The sequence below is a fragment of the Aulostomus chinensis genome, chromosome 10 (assembly GCF_037954235.1).
Source record: "Aulostomus chinensis isolate RoL2024-O1b breed Wild chromosome 10, RoL_Achi_v1.0, whole genome shotgun sequence".
In the NCBI taxonomy this organism is placed as follows: Eukaryota; Metazoa; Chordata; class Actinopteri; order Syngnathiformes; family Aulostomidae; genus Aulostomus; species Aulostomus chinensis.
In genome coordinates this window covers 14,974,500-14,994,234 of record NC_141329.1, presented here as the reverse complement: position 1 = coordinate 14,994,234, position 19,735 = coordinate 14,974,500, and the positions used below count along the sequence as shown (strand labels likewise).

The window sequence follows — 19,735 nt, the reverse complement described above, 5'->3', positions numbered from 1 at the left end:
ACCATTGATGGATTTAAAGAAATCCAAAAAGATCTTTCAGATTTCCCTGCCTTCAGTGAGATTCTTGTGCCATCTTGGGTGACCTTCAAGGGCACAAAATACAGACCAGGCATGACGGTGTTCCTCTCTTATGACCCTGATGGTGAACCCCAGTTTGGCCTCATAAAGTCCATCATACTTCTTGGTCAGATGACGAACACTCCAACAACCAAGTTTGTTGTACAGGGGTGGGAAACACAAGGTTTTGAAAGGCATTTTCATGCCTACAGTGTGATCCAGACGCAAACTTTGGTAGCTGTCGATCCAAGTGAACTGGTTGACCATCACCCGTTACATGCTGTAAAACCATACAAAGATCATTCTGACTGTTTATACATTTCTCTTCGCTACAGAGTATTCTAGGAGGTGGGTTGGGGGGGGGGGGTTCAGGGGGTTTTCAGAGGGTTTTCAGTGGGGGGTGGTTTCAGAGGGGGGTGGTTTCAGATCTGCCCTGATGCTTTAATACTGCTTATATTTAACTCCGGGCCAACCTCCAGAGCAGACTTCTATTGACACCCTGCAGGACCACACCTTTGCTTATTACTGCAGAAATCTTTTACTAGATTTGATCAGGGATGTGGTAGGCTGCATAGAAGTTGAAGTGTTAAAGCTTTATCAACTCATAAACTTAGCTTAAAGCTGCCAAGAATTGCCCTGCACAGGTTGGGCAAATGGTGTGCTCACAAGCCACACCCTCAGGACCCCAATTGCCAGCCTCATCAAATGACCTCCATGAGATGACTGCACCTGCACCCACAGAGGTGACTGCAATTGCAACCCCTGAGATGACTGCACCTCCGAGCACAATCGTGCTGCAGACAGTTCCCACATTTGTAAATAATCTCTAAATAAATGACCTTTGTGTTGGTGTCCTCTCTAGCACTGAAGCTGGACAATAGCAATGCATGTAGTTTATTTGCCTTTTTTATCCGTATTCTTTCAGGATATCCGCACTGTCCTTTCCAACGTTCTTGAGGGCAGGGCCATTGTTCAGAGCCTGGACACGGAGCAGTTGATAACGATTAAACAGAGGCGTGCCATGGTCAGAATTTTGGTGTCCCATCTGATAGAAAAGTGCAGAGAAACGTGAGTAAAATCTAATGAAGGTTGTTGTGTTTCTGTCCTGACCTTGAGATGTCATGTGTTTGATTCCTGACCAAATAATACCATAGATTTTTAAAAAGGGCACCTGATATGGCCCTGCTCTGGTTCAGAATAAATGGCAGGATTTTTAGAAGAAGTCCAACTTTTAACTTGTTCTCCAAGCTGTCTGATGCAACATACACAGGAATTCAGCTCCTGGCCAAAGACTGTATGTGTGTGTGTGTGTGAGAGAGAATCTGTGAATGCAATGCTTTAGGTATAGTTTCAGAAATGTTAAACCGTGATACCAGTGAAATAATTTTTTTCAGAAAGCTGATTACAAAAAAGTGAAGGTCAATATAATAGACCATTCACCATTTTAAATAATGCTACTTGTTGTCTTAAGATAACTGTAAATGCAATTTCACTACATGTATAAGTGACAAATAAAGGAAATCATTCATGTAGTTAGTTTTTCACAGTGTGACAACTAATTATATTATTTGTATGTGTTTGGCATTTTCAGACCATCAGCTGTGACAAAAACTGCCTTGGCTTCAGCTTTAATAAATTCTTTCCCCTGCTTAAAAGATGCAAGTGCCAGTGGTTTTGTGAGTATTTTGGGTGGCATTAAACCAAATGCATCCTAAAAGATTTTTTGTAATTTAAATGAAATGTTCAGGGACAAGTAGACGTTTAGGCTCATTGACTTAAATGGATATTTTTTAATCTTGTAAAGATACGTGGTATACCCAGGGGCGCTCCAAGTACCCAGCCACTGGGTTTCTAGAGGAGAGGCTCAGTAACATAAGAAAGCGACTGCGGAGGTCAGACGGGCCCAGGCCACAGACATCTCCGTCTCCCTCTGTGCCAAGGACGAAAGTAATACCAGGTAATACAATGTCCGTGCCTGATCCTACCTTAGTGAGAGATCTTTTTCTGTGACAGTTGGTCCTTTCAGCTCTGATCCTGCTCCTCTTCTCTGTGGGGTTCCTCAAGGTTCAGTGCTGGCACCGACACTGTTTGCTATTTACATGCTCCCTCTAGATCATCTCATCAGCACTTTCCCGGGTGTCTCTTATCAGTGCTATGCTGATGACATCAAGCTTCATTTCTCCTTCAATCCTGAGAACATACAAAGCCTCAGCATCCTGCTGGAATGTCTGGCTGCCATTGAGGGCTGGATGTCCAAGAACCCCCATGCAACTCAATGCAGCTAAGACTGAGGTGTTGATTTTTGCTCCTGACAGTGTAGCAGCCAGGGTTCAGGAACATCTGGGCCTTCGAAAGGACAACGTCCAACCCAGTGTTTGGAACCTTGGTGTGCACTTTGACCAGTCGATGCATCTTGATCAACATATCAAGGCTCTTTGTATAAACAGCTTTTTCCACCTGAGGAACATCTCCAAGCTGCGGTCGATTGTTTCCCACCAGGAGCTGGAGATGGCTGTTGATGTATTTGTCTCTTCCAGGGCTGACTGCTGCAGCTCTCTCTACACTTGTCTTAACCATTCTTCTCTCCACCGTCTGCAGCTGGTCCAGAATGCAGCAGCCAAACTGCTGACCAGGTCTAAGAAGTCTTGTCACATGACTCCCATCCTCGCTGACCTGCACTGGCTTCCTGTTTCCTTTAGAATCCAGTACAGGTTGCTGCTAATCACCTATAAGGCCCTCAATGGACTGGCTCCCAGCTATATTTGGGACCTCCTACATGACTTCACCCCCAGCCGCTCCCTTAGATCCTCTAACCAGGGGCTCCTGGCAGTACCGTGGGCATGGTTAAGGACTAAGGGTGGGGGGGCATTGGAGGTTGTGGCCTAGTAAAGTCTATGTAGGGGAAACACTTAACATCACCGGGGACACATTGTATAATGTAATATAAATGTTTCTTGAATTTTATATTTTACAGCCTCTGCCATTTTGGAGGAGCGAGCGGTGCAGTGTACGGAGTGGCTGAAAAATAACACCCAGCCCCTCGCCCAGGTGGATGCATACATGGCGGATACTTGCACCTTCAGGGCGGCCTGGATACGGGCCGACCATTCAAAGACCATCGATGAGGTTCTGGCTGAGTTCCCCAGACTTCTGACCCCAGGCATGGTATGTCAAACCTCAGGGGGAGCGACACTTACGCACAGTAAGCTTTTCACATAGTTATTTATAAAATATTGTAAACACCTCGTATCATTTTCATTTCTCTTCACACATTCATTTCTCTGTATTCAAACTGCCATTTATTCATTAAAAGTATATACAAAGCAGCCTGCCACTCCTCTGAAGTAGACGAGCTAGTACATATTTATTCCTGTGCCCATTATCTAATGCAGTGGTTCCCAACCTTTTTTGTCTTGTGTACCCCTTGAGCCTTTTTGTCACACCATGAGTACCCCTTCACTCATCGGTGTTCATGATTCTCCAAAAGTAGAACATAACACAACTGAATATGCAACGCAAATCATTTTATTTCATCTTCTTAAATTGAACATTTAATATTCAGGCATTGTCTTCTTATTTAACTCAAATTAAACATAAAATGATGTTGCCTTCAAGGCAATAAAAATTATAAATATAAGAAACAATATTATAGTAAACATTTGTATTGTTAATACTGTATTATTAATACTAATAGATTATTATTATATTGTTATTAAAGAGAAATAATAAAGTTGAAATTAGAAAAAATAAGAATAAATAAAAATAAGTAATATAAATAAATACAAAACAAATAATTAACCTGCCTTTGTTATATATAACTTTTATGACATTTACCACAAAAGGAGCTTCTTTGAATATGTCCCCTTTAAACAGGCATTTAAACTTTAAATATAAGGAACAAAACACTTAACAAGAATACTATTTAAACTCACAGTATCAGTTGTACTTTCTTTTCTTCAGTGACTTCAGTATTTTGTTTTCTTTAGTCTGAGAGATGACTGCTTTTCAGTCCTCTGAGCTTTACTGAGACACTTGAGCTTGCTTGTCTTTCATAAGCTTTGATAGTTCTGGGGGCAGTGTGGAAACAGCTGTTATCGGGCTGTTCTCCACATCCAGTCTATTCCTCTACTTGGTTTTAATGTGTGTCAAAGCGGAGAAGGTCACCTAACACATAAGTAGAACCAAAATGTAAAAGCTCAATCAGTACATGTTTTCCCAGCTCTGGATACTCCTTCTCCACATCACACCAGAACTCAGTCAATTTCTTCTCAGTATGTATCATTTTCAGTCCCTGATCAGATGATAAATCCATCAGATGCTCCTGCAGCCTTGCAGGAAGGTTGTTGCAGTTCTCACTCACAATAAATGGGTTCCTCACACAATCCAGTCTTTCTGACTTTTCTTCAGTGTCATGAAAATACAGAGTTTGGACAGATCTGCTTGCACCAGTTTGACCACTGGAGCCCTGGCAACATCAGTGCTGGCAAGATGGGAATCAAGTAGTGGGAAACAGCTGACGTCTCCCTCATCACAGTTCTTCTCCCATAGTTTGAGCTTTTTTGTGAATCCTTTAACTATGTCATACATTTACAGGATGTGTGACTCCTTTCCCTGAAGCGACAGGTTGAGCTCGTTAAGTTTGGTAAACACATCAGCGAGATACGCCAGGCGCGTCACCCACTCAGCATCCTCGAACACCGCAGCAAGAGGATGCAGATGCTTTGTCAGAAACACAGAAACTTCTCTGCGCAGTTCATAAAGTCTCAGTAGTGTTTTCCCATGAGACAGCCAGCGGACGTCCGTGTGAAGCAATAGCTGGTCGTGCTCTGTGCCACTCTCATGACAAAGACTTTCAAACAGTCTGTGATTCAGTGGCCGGGATTGGATGAAATTTATCACCTTCACAGCATCATCCATAACAGCGCTTAAATCAGGGCTCATTCGCTTACTTGCCAGTGCTTCGTTGTGAATAATACAATGCATGCATTTAATGTCGGGATTCACCTTTTTTACGTGTCCAAAAAGTCCCTTCACACTTCCCGTCATTGCAGCTGCGCCATCAGTACAGATGTGACTGCAGGTTTTCCACTGTAGATCGTGTTCTTTGAAAAAGCTGTCTATAATCTGGAACATTTCTTCCCCGGTTGTCTTTCCTGGCAGCTTTTTGCAAAACAAAATATGCTTGTTTATGTCCTAATTTCAGCCATAACCGCTGCTGCAGGAAGAATGAGCTCTTCAACAATGGAGTGAGGCTTTTTTGATTTCACCATGAGCAGAGATACGGCGTAGGATGCCTCCAGTGCTTTGCTTGACACACTTGTGGCTTTTGTCATTACAGTCTGTCTTGATTTAAATTCCGACAGCTTACGTTTGAAAAATTCCTCAGTTTTACCGACACTTTCCGAGTGTTTGGTGCTCTGGTGTCGCTATAAATGGGCTGGCTTCATGGAGTTATTTGCCAGGACTTCACCGCAAAAGTAGCACTGAGGTAACGGTGGGTCCGCAGACGTCGAAGTGAATCCATATAAAATATAGTTTTCACTATACTGCTTTGGTTTAGGTTTGGAATCTTTCTTGCGTTTGTCTCCCCATATTGTCTCCCCAGGGAAACAAGTCATAGCGCACACGTAACAGTTTATTGATGGACTTAAGAAATGACTACGAATATTTTTTATTATCGTGGAAATAAATTCTTAATTTTTCCACGTACCCCCTGCAATGTGCTCACGTACCCCTAGGGGTACACTTACCCCTGGTTGGGAAACACTGATCTAATGCATTGTTACAAGTCTAAAGTTAAAATTCAAAAATGCTAAAGCTTGGCATTGCCTCCAAGTTTACTTTTATTAACTAAGCATCTTTTTAAATATTCAAGCGCAGCCATTTTTTTTTTTTTTAATCAGCCCAAATTAGTCAATATTTTTTGTCTTCCATTTAAAAGTTGATTACTTTTTGGTCAGGAAAATATTTTTTTTTTGTTACGGACAAGGAATATGTGAGTATATTGACATATTGTTTAAATGACCTTGTTTCTCAATTTGTCTCCATCTTTTAGATTGCACAGGACTTTGCTATCCTTCACGTTGAGGCTGCCCCAAAGCTGTTTGAGAAGTGGGTTCCTCTTTATGCAGACAAGATAATAAGTCTTGTCAAACGTGAAGGGAAACTCACCAATGCGGATGAACGGAGAGCTCAGGGTAAATTTATATGTTGTGCAAATATCTTATTTTATACCATGATTTTCTTGTAGCGGGCTGCACGGTGGTGCAGTGGTTAGCACTGTGGCCTCACAGAAAGAAGGTTCTGGGTTTGAATCCCGGCTCAGGCACGGGATCTTTCTGTGTGGAGTTTGCATGTTCTCCCCGTGTCTGCGTGGGTTCTCTCCGGGTACTCCGGCTTCCTCCCACAGTCCAAAAACATGCAACTGGGGACTAGGCTGATTGAATACTCTAAATTGACCGTAGGTATGAATGTGAGTGTGAATGGTTGTTCGTCTCTCTATGTTGGCCCTGCGATGGACTGGCGACCTGTCCAGGGTGTACCCCGCCTCTCGCCCGTTGACGCTGGGATAGGCTCCAGCCCCCCGCGACCCTTAATGTGTAGGAATAAGCGGAAGATGACGATGGATGGATGGATGGATTTTCTTGTAACCTAATGACACTTAAAATTTTAACTTAACTTACAAAAACACTCAAACGTGAAAGTCACCTGTGTAAACTACAGAAGAAAGGAAGAAGACAGAGGGGGATGCTCAAAGAGGATTGTTACATGCAAGTTAGCTTGATGGGATTTGGTTCTAATTATAGATGGATATGGATGGCAATTGCTACCAATTTGGAAGGCATTTTGACTTTTTTTTTTTGGTATTACAGCTATTCAAGTCTATATTGACGCCCATAATTGTTCTCCTACAGATGCCAAGGGGGAAGTAGCCTTGTCGCTTCTGCCAACCATGCTCCCTCCGCCAGTGTATAAAAAAGGCAGACGACTGGTCCGGGCCAGCATTGATGAATCAAGAAGAGCATTCATGGATGTGCAACCTGTAAGTAATTCACCTTTGAGCATGAATCCAAACATAAATTCATTTCGAAACAACCCCAGTTGTTTTAAAAAGTTGGAAGGAAACATCCATCTTTATATAACAAAGGGCATGGTGAAAACGTTATATCCTTGGAATGAGTGCAACGTTAGATAATGTTACTCATTTCACAAAGCACAATTCTTAAAAGTTATCACTCACATAAGACTGCACATTTCGCATGATGTCATTGTTACAACAGATATATATATATATATATATATATATATATATATATATATATTGCTTATTAAATAAGTCATGTGGATGAATCTTTGTTATTTACACTTATTAAAGTGCCTTGTGAAAGTATTCGTACCCCTTGAACTTATATGCCATTTGTCGCACAAACTTAAATATTTTTCATTGGGGTTTTCAGTGATAAACACAAGGTAACACACATTTGAGAAGTGAAACAAAAATGACATGATAGTCAGTCCTCTGATACAGAGGGGGCTAAATACTTTGTTGAATCATCTTTAACTGCAGTTACATCTAAAAGTATTCTGGGGTGCATCTCTACCAACTTTGCATGGATACACACTGCATTTTTTGTCCATTCTTCTTTGCAAAACAAAACATCTGTAAAAAGCAGGTGCTGCCACCACCATGTTTCACACTGTGGATGGTGGGTCCAGGTTCATGGTGGTGGCAGCACCGTGTTGCGGGGGCTTTTCTCCAGCAGGGACAGGGAAGCTGCTCAGAGTTGATGGGAGAATGCATGGAGCTAAATATGAATCCTGAATCCTACTGAGTATCTTGAGCAAGATTTGAAAACTGCTGTTCACAGATGCTCTCCAATCTGACAGTGAGTAGATTGCTTTGCCCCAGTAGAGATACTTACCTTTTTAGGGCCTGAGCCAGAAGGTACTTCTGGCGAAGACCTTCTGGCGAAGACCCTATTATGTTTGCTCAGCAGAGCAACACATTAGCAGCACTAAAAACACTAAAAACACACACAGTGTCCCAGCCCCCCCCCCCCCCCCCCAACACCCATGAGGCAACTGGGTCAGACGGCCCGGAGCCAGTTTTCAAATACACACCCATTCAAAACCTGGTATTATACTGTTCTTGCTCTCAATGAGTGCGCGCTATATGCGCACCATGCGCATAATGCGCATAACGCGCATAACGCGCATGATCTAATTTGACCCCCTGAACATGCATGAAATTTGCTGAAATTCGGCACAATTGACCGGTCTGGCTAAACATTCACTAATCACAAATCAAAACACCACAAAAGTCTATAGCGCCACCTAGGGAGCCACACAAAAAAAAAGATAATTTTTTATAATTTCGAGCACTATAACTCCTCACACGAAACTTCTACAAACATGGGACCAACACCATTGCACTCGTCTCATCAAGACCAACAATTCAAACACTCTGACCCCTCATCTATCTACAACACAATGTCCACAAATTGGACAAAACTGTCAAACTCTGGACTTTTTTTACTCCCCGAACAAAATCTATCTCCTCCTAAACCGTAAATGGCTTCCAAACTTTCACACATTAATCACACAACTGTGCTCTTTAAAAATCTTTAAAGGTTAATATACTACGCGCTCGGTTCACATTTTATAAGCCGTCAAAGTGGGGGAGACACGTTTCACGCTTACAATGGAAGTCTATGGGGAGAGCGTGTCCTCTCAGGGTACATACTGTCAAACAAATGCTTGCCACATCTACACCATACATCCCACAGCTTTTAAAAACACATCACTGTATTCCTGACAAAAATCCCTACAAAAATATGGTATTATGTGTGACTTTGGACCAACGCATGCCGAGTTATTCAGCTTTTACACACTACATTTCTCTTAATCCTCTTCTCTCTCCACTCTAGCACAGATCAAAGACAGAGCAGCGGGGGAGGGGTTCTTAAAGGGCCAGCTGGAAGCTCTGCTCTCACTCTCTGCAGCACACTGAGCCTCTGCTCTACACTCTGACACAGATGGCAGAGAGCGAGCAGAGAAGGGAGGGGCTCTTAAAGGGCAAGCTCTCAGCTCTGCACTCACACTGGGCAGCGCACTGAGGCTTATATCTCCTAAACTACAAGGCCTAGGGTTTTGCTGATGACACCGTTGGATTCGGGCTGGTGTCAAGGACGCGGCTGTAGGCCGCGCGGGGGCTCAGGCCCTAACAGCGCTGCTTAAATGAATAAACTTACGAGCTGTGTTCATAGAAGATGTCAAGGGCCTCAAATCTGTAATAATGATGCAATAAATGTCGAAACCAAAAGGCTCTGAAACACTGCAAGAGCCAGAACACTAACTCGTCCTCTTCTTTGAGTTCACTTCTTTGGATTTATTATTCTCTGACTTGAGTTTTCTTTGCTCTTTCTTGAGTTTACGTTTAAGGCTTTTAGGGTGAAGGTTGGTTAAACCCCAAACCCTAACCCTAACCCTAATCGGGGTTAGGGTTTGGTTTTAGGGTTTTTCCCACCAACCCTAACCCTAACCCTTCCTCTTCTTTGAGTTCACTTATTATTAGGGCCTGAGCCAGAAGGTACTTCAGGCGAAGACCCCATGATGTTTGCTCGGCAGAGCAGCACATTAGCAGCACTAAAAACACTATGAACACACACTAAACAGTGTCCCAGCCCCCCCTAAACCCATGAAGCAACTCGACCAGACGGCCCGGAGCCGAATTTCACATACACACCCATTCAAAACCTGGTACTAGACTGTTCTTGCTGTCAATGAGTGCACGTAATATGCGCATTATGCGCATAACGCGCATAATCTAATTTCACCCCCTGAACATGCATGAAATTCGCTGAAATTCGGCACACGAAGTCAGCGCTAAAAGCAGTAAAAACACATACTTAGGAGCATCACAGGCCTCTAAAAACATCACAGGAGGGTCCGGGGGGGACAGGGGGGTGAGGTCTTCCATTGAAACCAATGGTGGCAAAAATTATATCTGAAATTGTTACGTTTTTCCTATTATTAGACCCTGAGCCAGTACCTGGCGAAGACCCTATTATGTTTCGAAGGCACACTCGCCACTTTAATTTGTTAAATTAAATCGTCAAGTTAATTTGACCCCCTAAACATGCTTGAAAACTCACCAAATTTGGTACGCACATCGGGTGCGGTGAAAAATTCGATAATTAAAAAAAAAGAGGCGCTCTACTCAATAGCGCCACCTACATACACAAAAAACCACGCCAACGCCTGTAGGAATGTCCTACAGACATGGGACCAACACCGTTGGACTTGTCTCATCAAGACGGATAAATCATACACTCACACCCCTGACCTAACTGTAACAGGATGTCCACAATTTGGACACGAATGTCTAATTTTGGACAATTTTGCGCCCCGAACAAAATCTATCTCCTCCTAAACCGTAAATGCCAGGGCTTCCAAACTTTCACACATTAATCTCCCAACTGTGCTGATTAAAAGTTGTACAAGGTTAATATACTACTCGCTCGGTTTGGATTTTATAAGCCCTCAAAGTGGGGGAGACACTTTTCGCCTTACAATGCAAGTCTATGGGGAGAGCGTGTCCTCTCAGGGTACATACTCTCAAACAAATGCTTCTCACATCTACACCATACAACCCACAGCTTTTAAAAACACACCACTGGATTCCTGACAAAAATCTCTACAAAATTTGATATTATTGTAGGAGTGTAGTCATTAGTGTAGGAGGCTGAAAGATGGTACACAGGGTTCTGATCATCGGTGGAGTGATTTGGTGAAATTTTCTAGTTGATATGAGAAAAGAGGGAGGAGTTATTGGCGAATATGTCCCTATTAGGGTTAGGGTTATGGTTAGGGTTAAGAACTTTAGAACCGTAAGGTGTAGGAGGCTGAAATTCGGTGCATAGGGTTCTGATGGTGGGCAGAGTGATTGGTGATATTTTCCAGTATTGGAGAAAAGGGGGTGGAGTTATTGGCGAATAAGCTCCTATTAGGGTTAGGGCTTAGGGTTAGGGTTCGGAACTTTGGAACGGTAAGGTCTAGGAGGCTAAAGTTGGTGCATAGGGTTCTGATGGTCACAAAAGTGATTGGTGAAATTTTCAGGTTGATGGGAGAAATGGTGGCGGAGTTATTGGCGAATAAGCCACTATTAGGGTTAGGGTTTAGGGTTAGGGTTAGGGTTAGGGTTAGGGTTTGGAACTTTGAAACCGTAAGGTGTAGGAGGCTGAAAGTTGGTGCATAGGGTTCTGATGGTCGGTGGAGTGATTGTTGAAATTTTCCAGTTGATTGGAGAAAGGGGGCGGAGTTATTGGCGAAAATGCCCCTTTTAGGGTTCTGGTTTAGGGTTAGGGTTAGGGTTAGAGTTTACAACTTTTGAACCGTAAGTTGTAGGAGGCTGAAAGTTGTTGCATAGGGTTCTGATCATCGGTGTAGAGATTGGTGAAATTTTCCAGTTGATATGAGAAAAGAGGGCGGAGTTATTGGTTAATATGCCCCTATTAGGGTTAGGGTTTAGGGTTAGGGTAAGGGTTTACTGTTTGCAACTTTGGAACCGTAAGGTGTAGGAGGCTGAAAGTTGGTGCATAGGGTTCTGATGGTCGGTGGAGTGATTGTTGAAATTTTCCAGTTAATTGGAGAAAAGAGGGCGGAGTTATTGGTGAATAAGCCCCTTTTAGGGTTAGGGTTTAGAATTTGAGTTAGGGTTAGGGTTAGGGTTTGGAACTTTGGAACTGTAAGGTGTAGGAGGCTGAAATGTGATGCATAGGGGTCCTATGGTGGTCGGAATTATTGGTGAAATTTTCGCGTTGATTGGAGAAAAGGGGGCGGAGATATTTGCAGAAATTCCCCTTTTTGGGTTAGGGTTTAGGGTTAGGGTTAGGGTTTACTGTTTGCAACTTTGGAACCGTAAGGTGTAGGAGGCTGAAAGTTGGTGCATAGGGTTCTGATGGTCGGTGGAGTGATTGTTGAAATTTTCCAGTTAATTGGAGAAAAGAGGGCGGAGTTATTGGTGAATAAGCCCCTTTTAGGGTTAGGGTTTAGAATTTGAGTTAGGGTTAGGGTTAGGGTTTGGAACTTTGGAACTGTAAGGTGTAGGAGGCTGAAATGTGATGCATAGGGGTCCTATGGTGGTCGGAATTATTGGTGAAATTTTCGCGTTGATTGGAGAAAAGGGGGCGGAGCTATTTGCAGAAATTCCCCTTTTAGGGTTAGGGTTTAGGGTTAGGGTTAGGGTTAGTGTTTGGAACTTTGGAACCGTAAGGTGTAGGAGGCTGAAAGTTGTTGCATTGGGTTCTGATCATGGGTGGAGTGATTGGTGAAATTTTCCAGTTTATATGAGAAAAGAAGTAGGAGTTATTTGCAAATGAGCCCCTATTAGGGTTAGGGTTTAGGGTTAGGGTTATGGTTAGGGTTAGAGTTTGGAACTTTGGAACCGTAAGGTGTAGGAGGCTGAAAACTTGGTGCATAGGGTTCTGATGGTCGGTGGAGTGATTGTTGAAATTTTCCAGTTGATTGGAGAAAAGGGGGCGGAGTTATTTGCGAAAATGCCCCTTTTAGGGTTCGGGTTTAGGGTTAGGGTTAGGGTTAGAGTTTACAACTTTTGAACCGTGAGTTGTAGGAGGCTGAAAGTGTTTGCATAGGGTTCTGATCATCGGTGTAGAGATTGGTGAAATTTTCCAGTTGATATGAGAAAAGAGGGCGGAGTTATTGGTGAATATGCCCCTATTAGGGTTAGGGTTTAGGGTTAGGGTTAGGGTTTACTGTTTGCAACTTTGAAACCGTAAGGTGTAGGAGGCTGAAAGTTGGTGCATAGGGTTCTGATTGTCGGTGGAGTGATTGTTGAAATTTTCCAGTTGATTGGAGAAAAGATGGCGGAGTTATTGGTGAATAAGCCGCTTTTAGGTTTAGAGTTTAGGGTTAGGGTTAGGGTTTGGAACTTTGGAACCGTAAGGTGTAGGAGGCTGAAAGTTGGTGCACATGGTTCTGATGGTCGGTGGAGTGATTGGTGAAATTTTCCACTTGATTGGAAAAAAGGGGGCGGAATTATTGGCGAATAAGCCCCTGTAAGGGTTGGGGTGTAGAATTTGAGTTAGGGTTAAGGTTAGGGTTTGGAACTTTGGAACTGTAAGGTGTAGGAGGCTGAAAGTTGGTGCACATGGTTCTGATGGTCGGTGGAGTGATTGGTGAAATTTTCCACTTGATTGGAGAAAAGATGGCGGAGTTATTGGTGAATAAGCCCCTTTTAGGGTTAGGGTTTAGGGTTAGGGTTAGGGTTTGGAACTTTGGAACCGTAAGGTGTAGGAGGCTGAAAGTTGGTGCACATGGTTCTGATGGTCGGTGGAGTGATTGGTGAAATTTTCCAGTTGATTGGAAAAAAGGGGGCGGAGTTATTGGGGAATAAGCCCCTGTAAGGGTTGGGGTTTAGAATTTGAGTTAGGGTTAGGGTTAGGCTTTTGAACTTTGGAACTGTAAGATGTAGGAGGCTGAAATTTGATGCATAGGGGTCCTATGGTGGTCGTAATTATTGGTGAAATTTTCGTGTTGATTGGAGAAAAGGGGGCGGAGTTATTCGCGAAAAAGCCCCTATTAGGGTTAGGGTTTAGGGTTAGGGTTAGGGTTTGGAACTTTGGAACCGTAAGGTGTAGGATGCTGAAAGTTGGTGCACATGGTTCTGAATGTCGGTGGAGTGATTGTTGAAATTTTCCAGTTGATTGGAAAAAAGAGGGCGGAGTTATTGGTGAATAAGCCCCTTTTAGGGTTAGGGTTTAGGGTTAGGGTTTAGGGTTTGGAACTTTGGAACCGTAAGGTGTAGGAGGCTGAAAGTTGGTGCACATGGTTCTGATGGTCGGTGGAGTGATTGGTGAAATTTTCCAGTTGATTGGAAAAAAGGGGGCGGAGTTATTGGCGAATAAGCCTCTATAAGGGTTGGGGTTTAGAATTTGAGTTAGGGTTAGGGTTAGGCTTTGGAACTTTGGAACTGTAAGGTGTAGGAGGCTGAAAGTTGGTGCATTGGGTTCTGATGGTCGGTGGAGTGATTTTTGAAATTTTCCAGTTTATTGGAGAAAAGATGGCAGAGTTATTGGTGTATAAGCCCCTATTAGGCTTAGGGTTTAGGGTTAGGGTAAGGGTTTACTGTTTGCAACTTTGGAACCGTAAGGTGTAGGAGGCTGAAAGTTGGTGCATAGGGTTCTGATGGTCGTTGGAGTGATTGGTGAAATTTTCCAGTTGATTGGAGAAAAGGGGGCGGAGTTATTTGCGAAAAAGCCCCTATTAGGGTTAGGGTTTAGGCTTAGGGTTAGGGTTTGGAACTTTGGAACCGTAAGGTGTAGGAGGCTGAAAGTTTGTGCACATGGTTCTGATGGTCGGTGGAGTGATTGGTGAAATTTTCCAGTTGATTGGAAAAAAGGGGGCGGAGTTATTGGCGAATAAACCCCTATAAGGGTTGGGGTTTAGAATTTGAGTTAGGGTTAGGGTTAGGCTTTTGAACTTTGGAACTGTAAGGTGTAGGAGGCTGGAATGTGATGCATAGGGGTCCTATGGTGGTCGGAATTATTGGTGAAATTTTCGTGTTGATTGGAGAAAAGGGGGCGGAGTTATTCGTTAAAAAGCCCCTATTAGGGTTAGGGTTTAGCGTTAGGGTTAGGGTTTGGAACTTTGGAACCGTAAGGTGTAGGAGGCTCAAAGGTGGTGTACATGGTTCTGACGGTTGGTGGAGTGATTGTTGAAATTTTCCAGTTGATTGGAGAAAAGAGGGCGGAGTTATTGGTGAATAAGCCCCTTTTAGGGTTAGGGTTTAGGGTTAGGGTTAGGGTTTGGAACTTTGGAACCGTAAGGTGTAGGAGGCTGAAAGTTGTTGCATAGGGTTCTGATCATGGGTGGAGTGATTGGTGAAATTTTCCAGTTTATATGAGAAAAGAAGTAGGAGTTATTTGCAAATGAGCCCCTATTCGGGTTAGGGTTAGGGTTTGGAACTTTGGAACCGTAAGGTGTAGGAGGCTGAAAGTTGGTGCATAGGGTTCTGATGGTTGGTGGAGTGATTGTTGAAATTTTCGTGTTGATTGGAGAAAAGGGGGCGGAGTTATTCGCGAAAAAGCCCCTATTAGGGTTAGGGTTTAGGGTTAGGGTTAGGGTTTGGAACTTTGGAACCGTAAGGTGTAGGAGGCTCAAAGGTGGTGCATGTGGTTCTGATGGTCGGTGGAGTGATTGTTGATATTTTCCAGTTGATTGGAGAAAAGAGGGCGGAGTTATTGGTGAATAAGCCCCTTTTAGGGTTAGGGGTTAGGGTTTAGGGTTAGGGTTAGGGTTTGGAACTTTGGAACTGTAAGGTGTAGGAGGCTGAAAGTTGTTGCATAGGGTTCTGATCATGGGTGGAGTGATTGGTGAAATTTTCCAGTTTATATGAGAAAAGAAGTAGAAGTTATTGGCGAATAACCCCTTATAAAGGTTTGGGTTTAGAATTTTAGATAGGGTTAGGGTTAGGGTTTGGAACTTTGGAACTGTAAGGTGTAGGAGGCTGAAATTTGATTCATAGGGGTCCTATGGTGGTCGGAATTATTGGTGAAATTTTCGTGTTGATTGGAGAAAAGGGGGCGGAGTTATTCGCGAAAAAGCCCCTATTAGGGTTAGGGTTTAGGGTTAGGGTTAGGGTTTGGAACTTTGGAAACGTAAGGTGTAGGAGGCTGAAAGTTGATGCATAGGGTTCTGATGGTCGGTGGAGTTATTGTTGAAATTTTCCAATTGATTGGAGAAAAGAGGGCGGAGTTATTGGTGAATAAGCCCCTTTTAGGGTTAGGGTTTAGGGTTAGGGTTAGTGTTTGGAACTTTGGAACCGTAAGGTGTAGGAGGCTGAAAGTTGTTGCATAGGGTTCTGATCATGGGTGGAGTGATTGGTGAAATTTTCCAGTTTATATGAGAAAAGAAGTAGGAGTTATTTGCAAATGAGCCCCTATTAGGGTTAGGGTTAGGGTTTGGAACTTTGGAACCGTAAGGTGTAGGAGGCTGAAAGTTGTTGCATAGGGTTCTGATCATGGGTGGAGTGATTGGTGAAATTTTCCAGTTGATTGGAGAAAAGGGGGCGGAGTTATTGGCGAAAATGCCCCTTTTAGGTTTCGGGTTTAGAATTTGAGTTAGGGTAAGGGTTAGGGTTTGGAACTTTGGAACTGTAAGGTGTAGGAGGCTGACATTTGATGCATAGGGGTCCTATGGTTGTCGGAATTATTGGTGAAATTTTCGTGTTGATTGGAGAAAAGGGGGCGGAGTTATTCGCGAAAAAGCCCCTATTAGGGTTAGGGTTAAGGGTTAGGGTTAGGGTTTGGAACTTTGGAACCGTAAGGTGTAGGAGGCTGAAATTTGATTCATAGGGGTCCTATGGTGGTCGGAATTATTGGTGAAATTTTCGTGTTGATTGGAGAAAAGGGGGCGGAGTTATTCGCGAAAAAGCCCCTATTAGGGTTAGGGTTTAGGGTTAGGGTTAGGGTTTGGAACTTTGGGAACGTAAGGTGTAGGAGGCTGAAAGTTGATGCATAGGGTTCTGATGGTCGGTGGAGTGATTGGTGAAATTTTCCAGTTGATTGGAGAAAAGAGGGCGGAGTTATTGGTGAATAAGCCTCTTTTAGGGTTAGGGTTTAGGGTTTGGGTTAGTGTTTGGAACTTTGGAACCGTAAGGTGTAGGAGGCTGAAAGTTGTTGCATAGGGTTCTGATCATGGGTGGAGTGATTGGTGAAATTTTCCAGTTTATATGTGAAAAGAAGTAGGAGTTATTTGCAAATGAGCCCTTATTAGGGTTAGGGTTTAGGGTTAGGGTTAGGGTTAGGGTTAGGGTTTGGAACTTTGGAACGGTAAGGTGTAGGAGGCTGAAAGTTGGTGCACATGGTTCTGATGGTCGGTGGAGTGATTGGTGAAATTTTCCAGTTTATTGGAAAAAAGGGGGCGGAGTTATTGGCGAATAAGCCCCTATAAGGGTTGGGATTTAGAATTTGAGTTAGGGTTAGGGTTAGGGTTTGGATCTTTGGAACTGTAAGGTGTAGGAGGCTGAAATTTGATGCATAGGGGTCCTATGGTGGTCGGAATTATTGGTGAAATTTTCGTGTTGATTGGAGAAAAGGGGGCGGAGTTATTCGCGAAAAAGCCCCTATTAGGGTTAGGGTTTAGGGTTAGGGTTAGGGTTTGGAACTTTGGAACCGTAAGGTGTAGGAGGCTGAAAGTTGGTGCACATGGTTCTGATGGTCGGTGGAGTGATTGGTGAAATTTTCCAGTTGATTGGAGAAAAGAGGGCGGAGTTATTGGTGAATAAGCCCCTTTTAGGGTTAGGGTTTAGGGTTAGGGTTAGGGTTTGGAACTTTGGAACCGTAATGTGTAGGAGGCTGAAATTTCATGCATAAGGGTTCTGATCATGGGTGGAGTGATTGGTGAAATTTTCCAGTTTATATGAGAAAAGAAGTAGGAGTAATTTGCAAATGAGCCCCTATTAGGGTTAGGGTTTAGGGTTAGGGATAGGGTTAGGGTTAGGCTTTGGAACTTTGGAACCGTAATGTGTAGGAGGCTGAAATTTCATGCATAAGGGTTCTGATCATGGGTGGAGTGATTGGTGAAATTTTCCAGTTTATATGAGAAAAGAAGTAGGAGTAATTTGCAAATGAGCCCCTATTAGGGTTAGGGTTTAGGGTTAGGGATAGGGTTAGGGTTAGGCTTTGGAACTTTGGAACCGTAATGTGTAGGAGGCTGAAATTTCATGCATAAGGGTTATGATCATGGGTGGAGTGATTGGTGAAATTTTCCAGTTTATATGAGAAAAGAAGTAGGAGTAATTTGCAAATGAGCCCCTATTAGGGTTAGGGTTTAGGGTTAGGGATAGGGTTAGGGTTAGAGTTTACAACTTTTGAACCGTAAGTTGTAGGAGGCTGAAAGTTGTTGCATAGGGATCTGATCATCGGTGTAGAGATTGGTGAAATTTTCCAGTTGATATGAGAAAAGAGGGCGGAGTTATTGGTGAATATGCCCCTATTAGGTTTAGGGTTTAGGGTTAGGGTTAGGGTTTACTGTTTGCAACTTTGGAACCGTAAGGTGTAGGAGGCTTAAAGCTGGTGCATAGGGTTCTGATGGTCGGTGGAGTGATTGGTGAAATTTTCCAGTTGATTGGAAAAAAGGGGGCGGAGTTATTGGCGAATAAGCCCCTATAAGGGTTGGGGTTTAGAATTTGAGTTAGGGTTAGGTTTAGGGTTTGGAACTTTGGAACTGTAAGGTGTAGGAGGCTGAAATTTGATGCATAGGGGTCCTATGGTGGTCGGAATTATTGGTGAAATTTTCGTGTTGATTGGAGAAAAGGGGGTGGAGTTATTCGCGAAAAAGCCCCTATTAGGGTTAGGGTTTAGGGTTAGGGTTAGGGTTAGGGTTAGGGTTTGGAACTTTGGAACCGTAAGGTGTAGGAGGCTGAAAGGTGGTGCACATGGTTCTGATGGTCGGTGGAGTGATTGTTGAAATTTTCCAGTTGATTGGAGAAAAGGGGGTGGAGTTATTGGCGAAAATGCCCCTATTAGGGTTAGGGGTTAGGGTTGGGGTTAGGGTTAGGGTTTACAACTTTTGAACCGTAAGGTGTAGGAGGCTGAAAGTTGTTGCATAGGGTTCTGATTATCGGTGAAGAGATTGTTGAAATTTTCCAGTTGATATGAGAAAAGAGGGCGGAGTTATTGGTGAATAAGCCCCTATTAGAGTTAGGGTTTAGGGTTTAGGGTTAGGGTTACGGTTTGGAACTTTGGAACAGTAAGGTTTCGCGGGCTGAAAGTTGCTGCACAGGGTTCTGATGGTTGGTGGAATGAGTGGTGAAATTTTCCAGTCTATTGGAAAAAAGGGGGCGGACTTATTGGCGAATAAGCCCCTATTAGGGTTAGGGTTTAGGGTTAGGGTTAGGGTTAGGGTTAGGGTTTGGATCTTTGGAACCGTAAGGTGTAGGAGGCTGAATGTTGGTACACAGGATTCTGATAGTTGGCGGAGTTATTGGTGAAATTTTCCAGTTGATATGAGAAAAGAGGGCGGAGTTATTGGTGAATATGCCCCTATTAGGGTTAGGGTTTAGGGTTAGGGTTAGGGTTTGGAACTTTGGAACCGTAAGGCGTAGGAGGCTTAAAGCTGGTGCATAGGGTTCTGATTGTCGGTGGAGTGATAGGTGTATATTTCCAGTTGATTGGAGAAAAGGGGGCAGAGTTATTCGCGAATAAGCCCCTATTAGGGTTAGGGTTTAGGGTTAGGGTTTGGAACTTTGGAACCGTAAGGTGTAGGAGGCTGAAAGTTGGTGCATAGGGTTCTGATGGTCGGTGGAGTGATTGTTGATATTTTCCAGTTGATTGGAGAAAAGGGGGCGGAGTTATTGGCGAAAATGCCCCTTTTAGGGTTAGGGTTTAGGGTTAGGGTTAGGGTTAGAGTTTACAACTTTTGAACCGTAAATTGTAGGAGGCTGAAAGTTGTTGCATAGGGTTCTGATCATCGGTGTAGAGATTGGTGAAATTTTCCAGTTGATATGAGAAAAGAGGGCGGAGTTATTGGTGAATATGCCCCTATTAGGGTTAGGGTTTAGGGTTAGGGATAGGGTTAGGGTTAGGCTTTGGAACTTTGGAACCGTAAGGTGTAGGAGGCTGAAAGTTGGTGCATAGGGTTCTAATGGTGGGTGGAG

At 43.4% G+C, this 19,735-nt stretch overlaps 1 pseudogene; it reads right to left on the bottom strand.

The window, feature by feature from the left end:
• Positions 1 to 3,788: 3,788 nt before the first annotated feature.
• Positions 3,789 to 5,235, bottom strand: LOC147254500 (zinc finger BED domain-containing protein 5-like; annotated as a pseudogene).
• Positions 5,236 to 19,735: the final 14,500 nt, after the last annotated feature.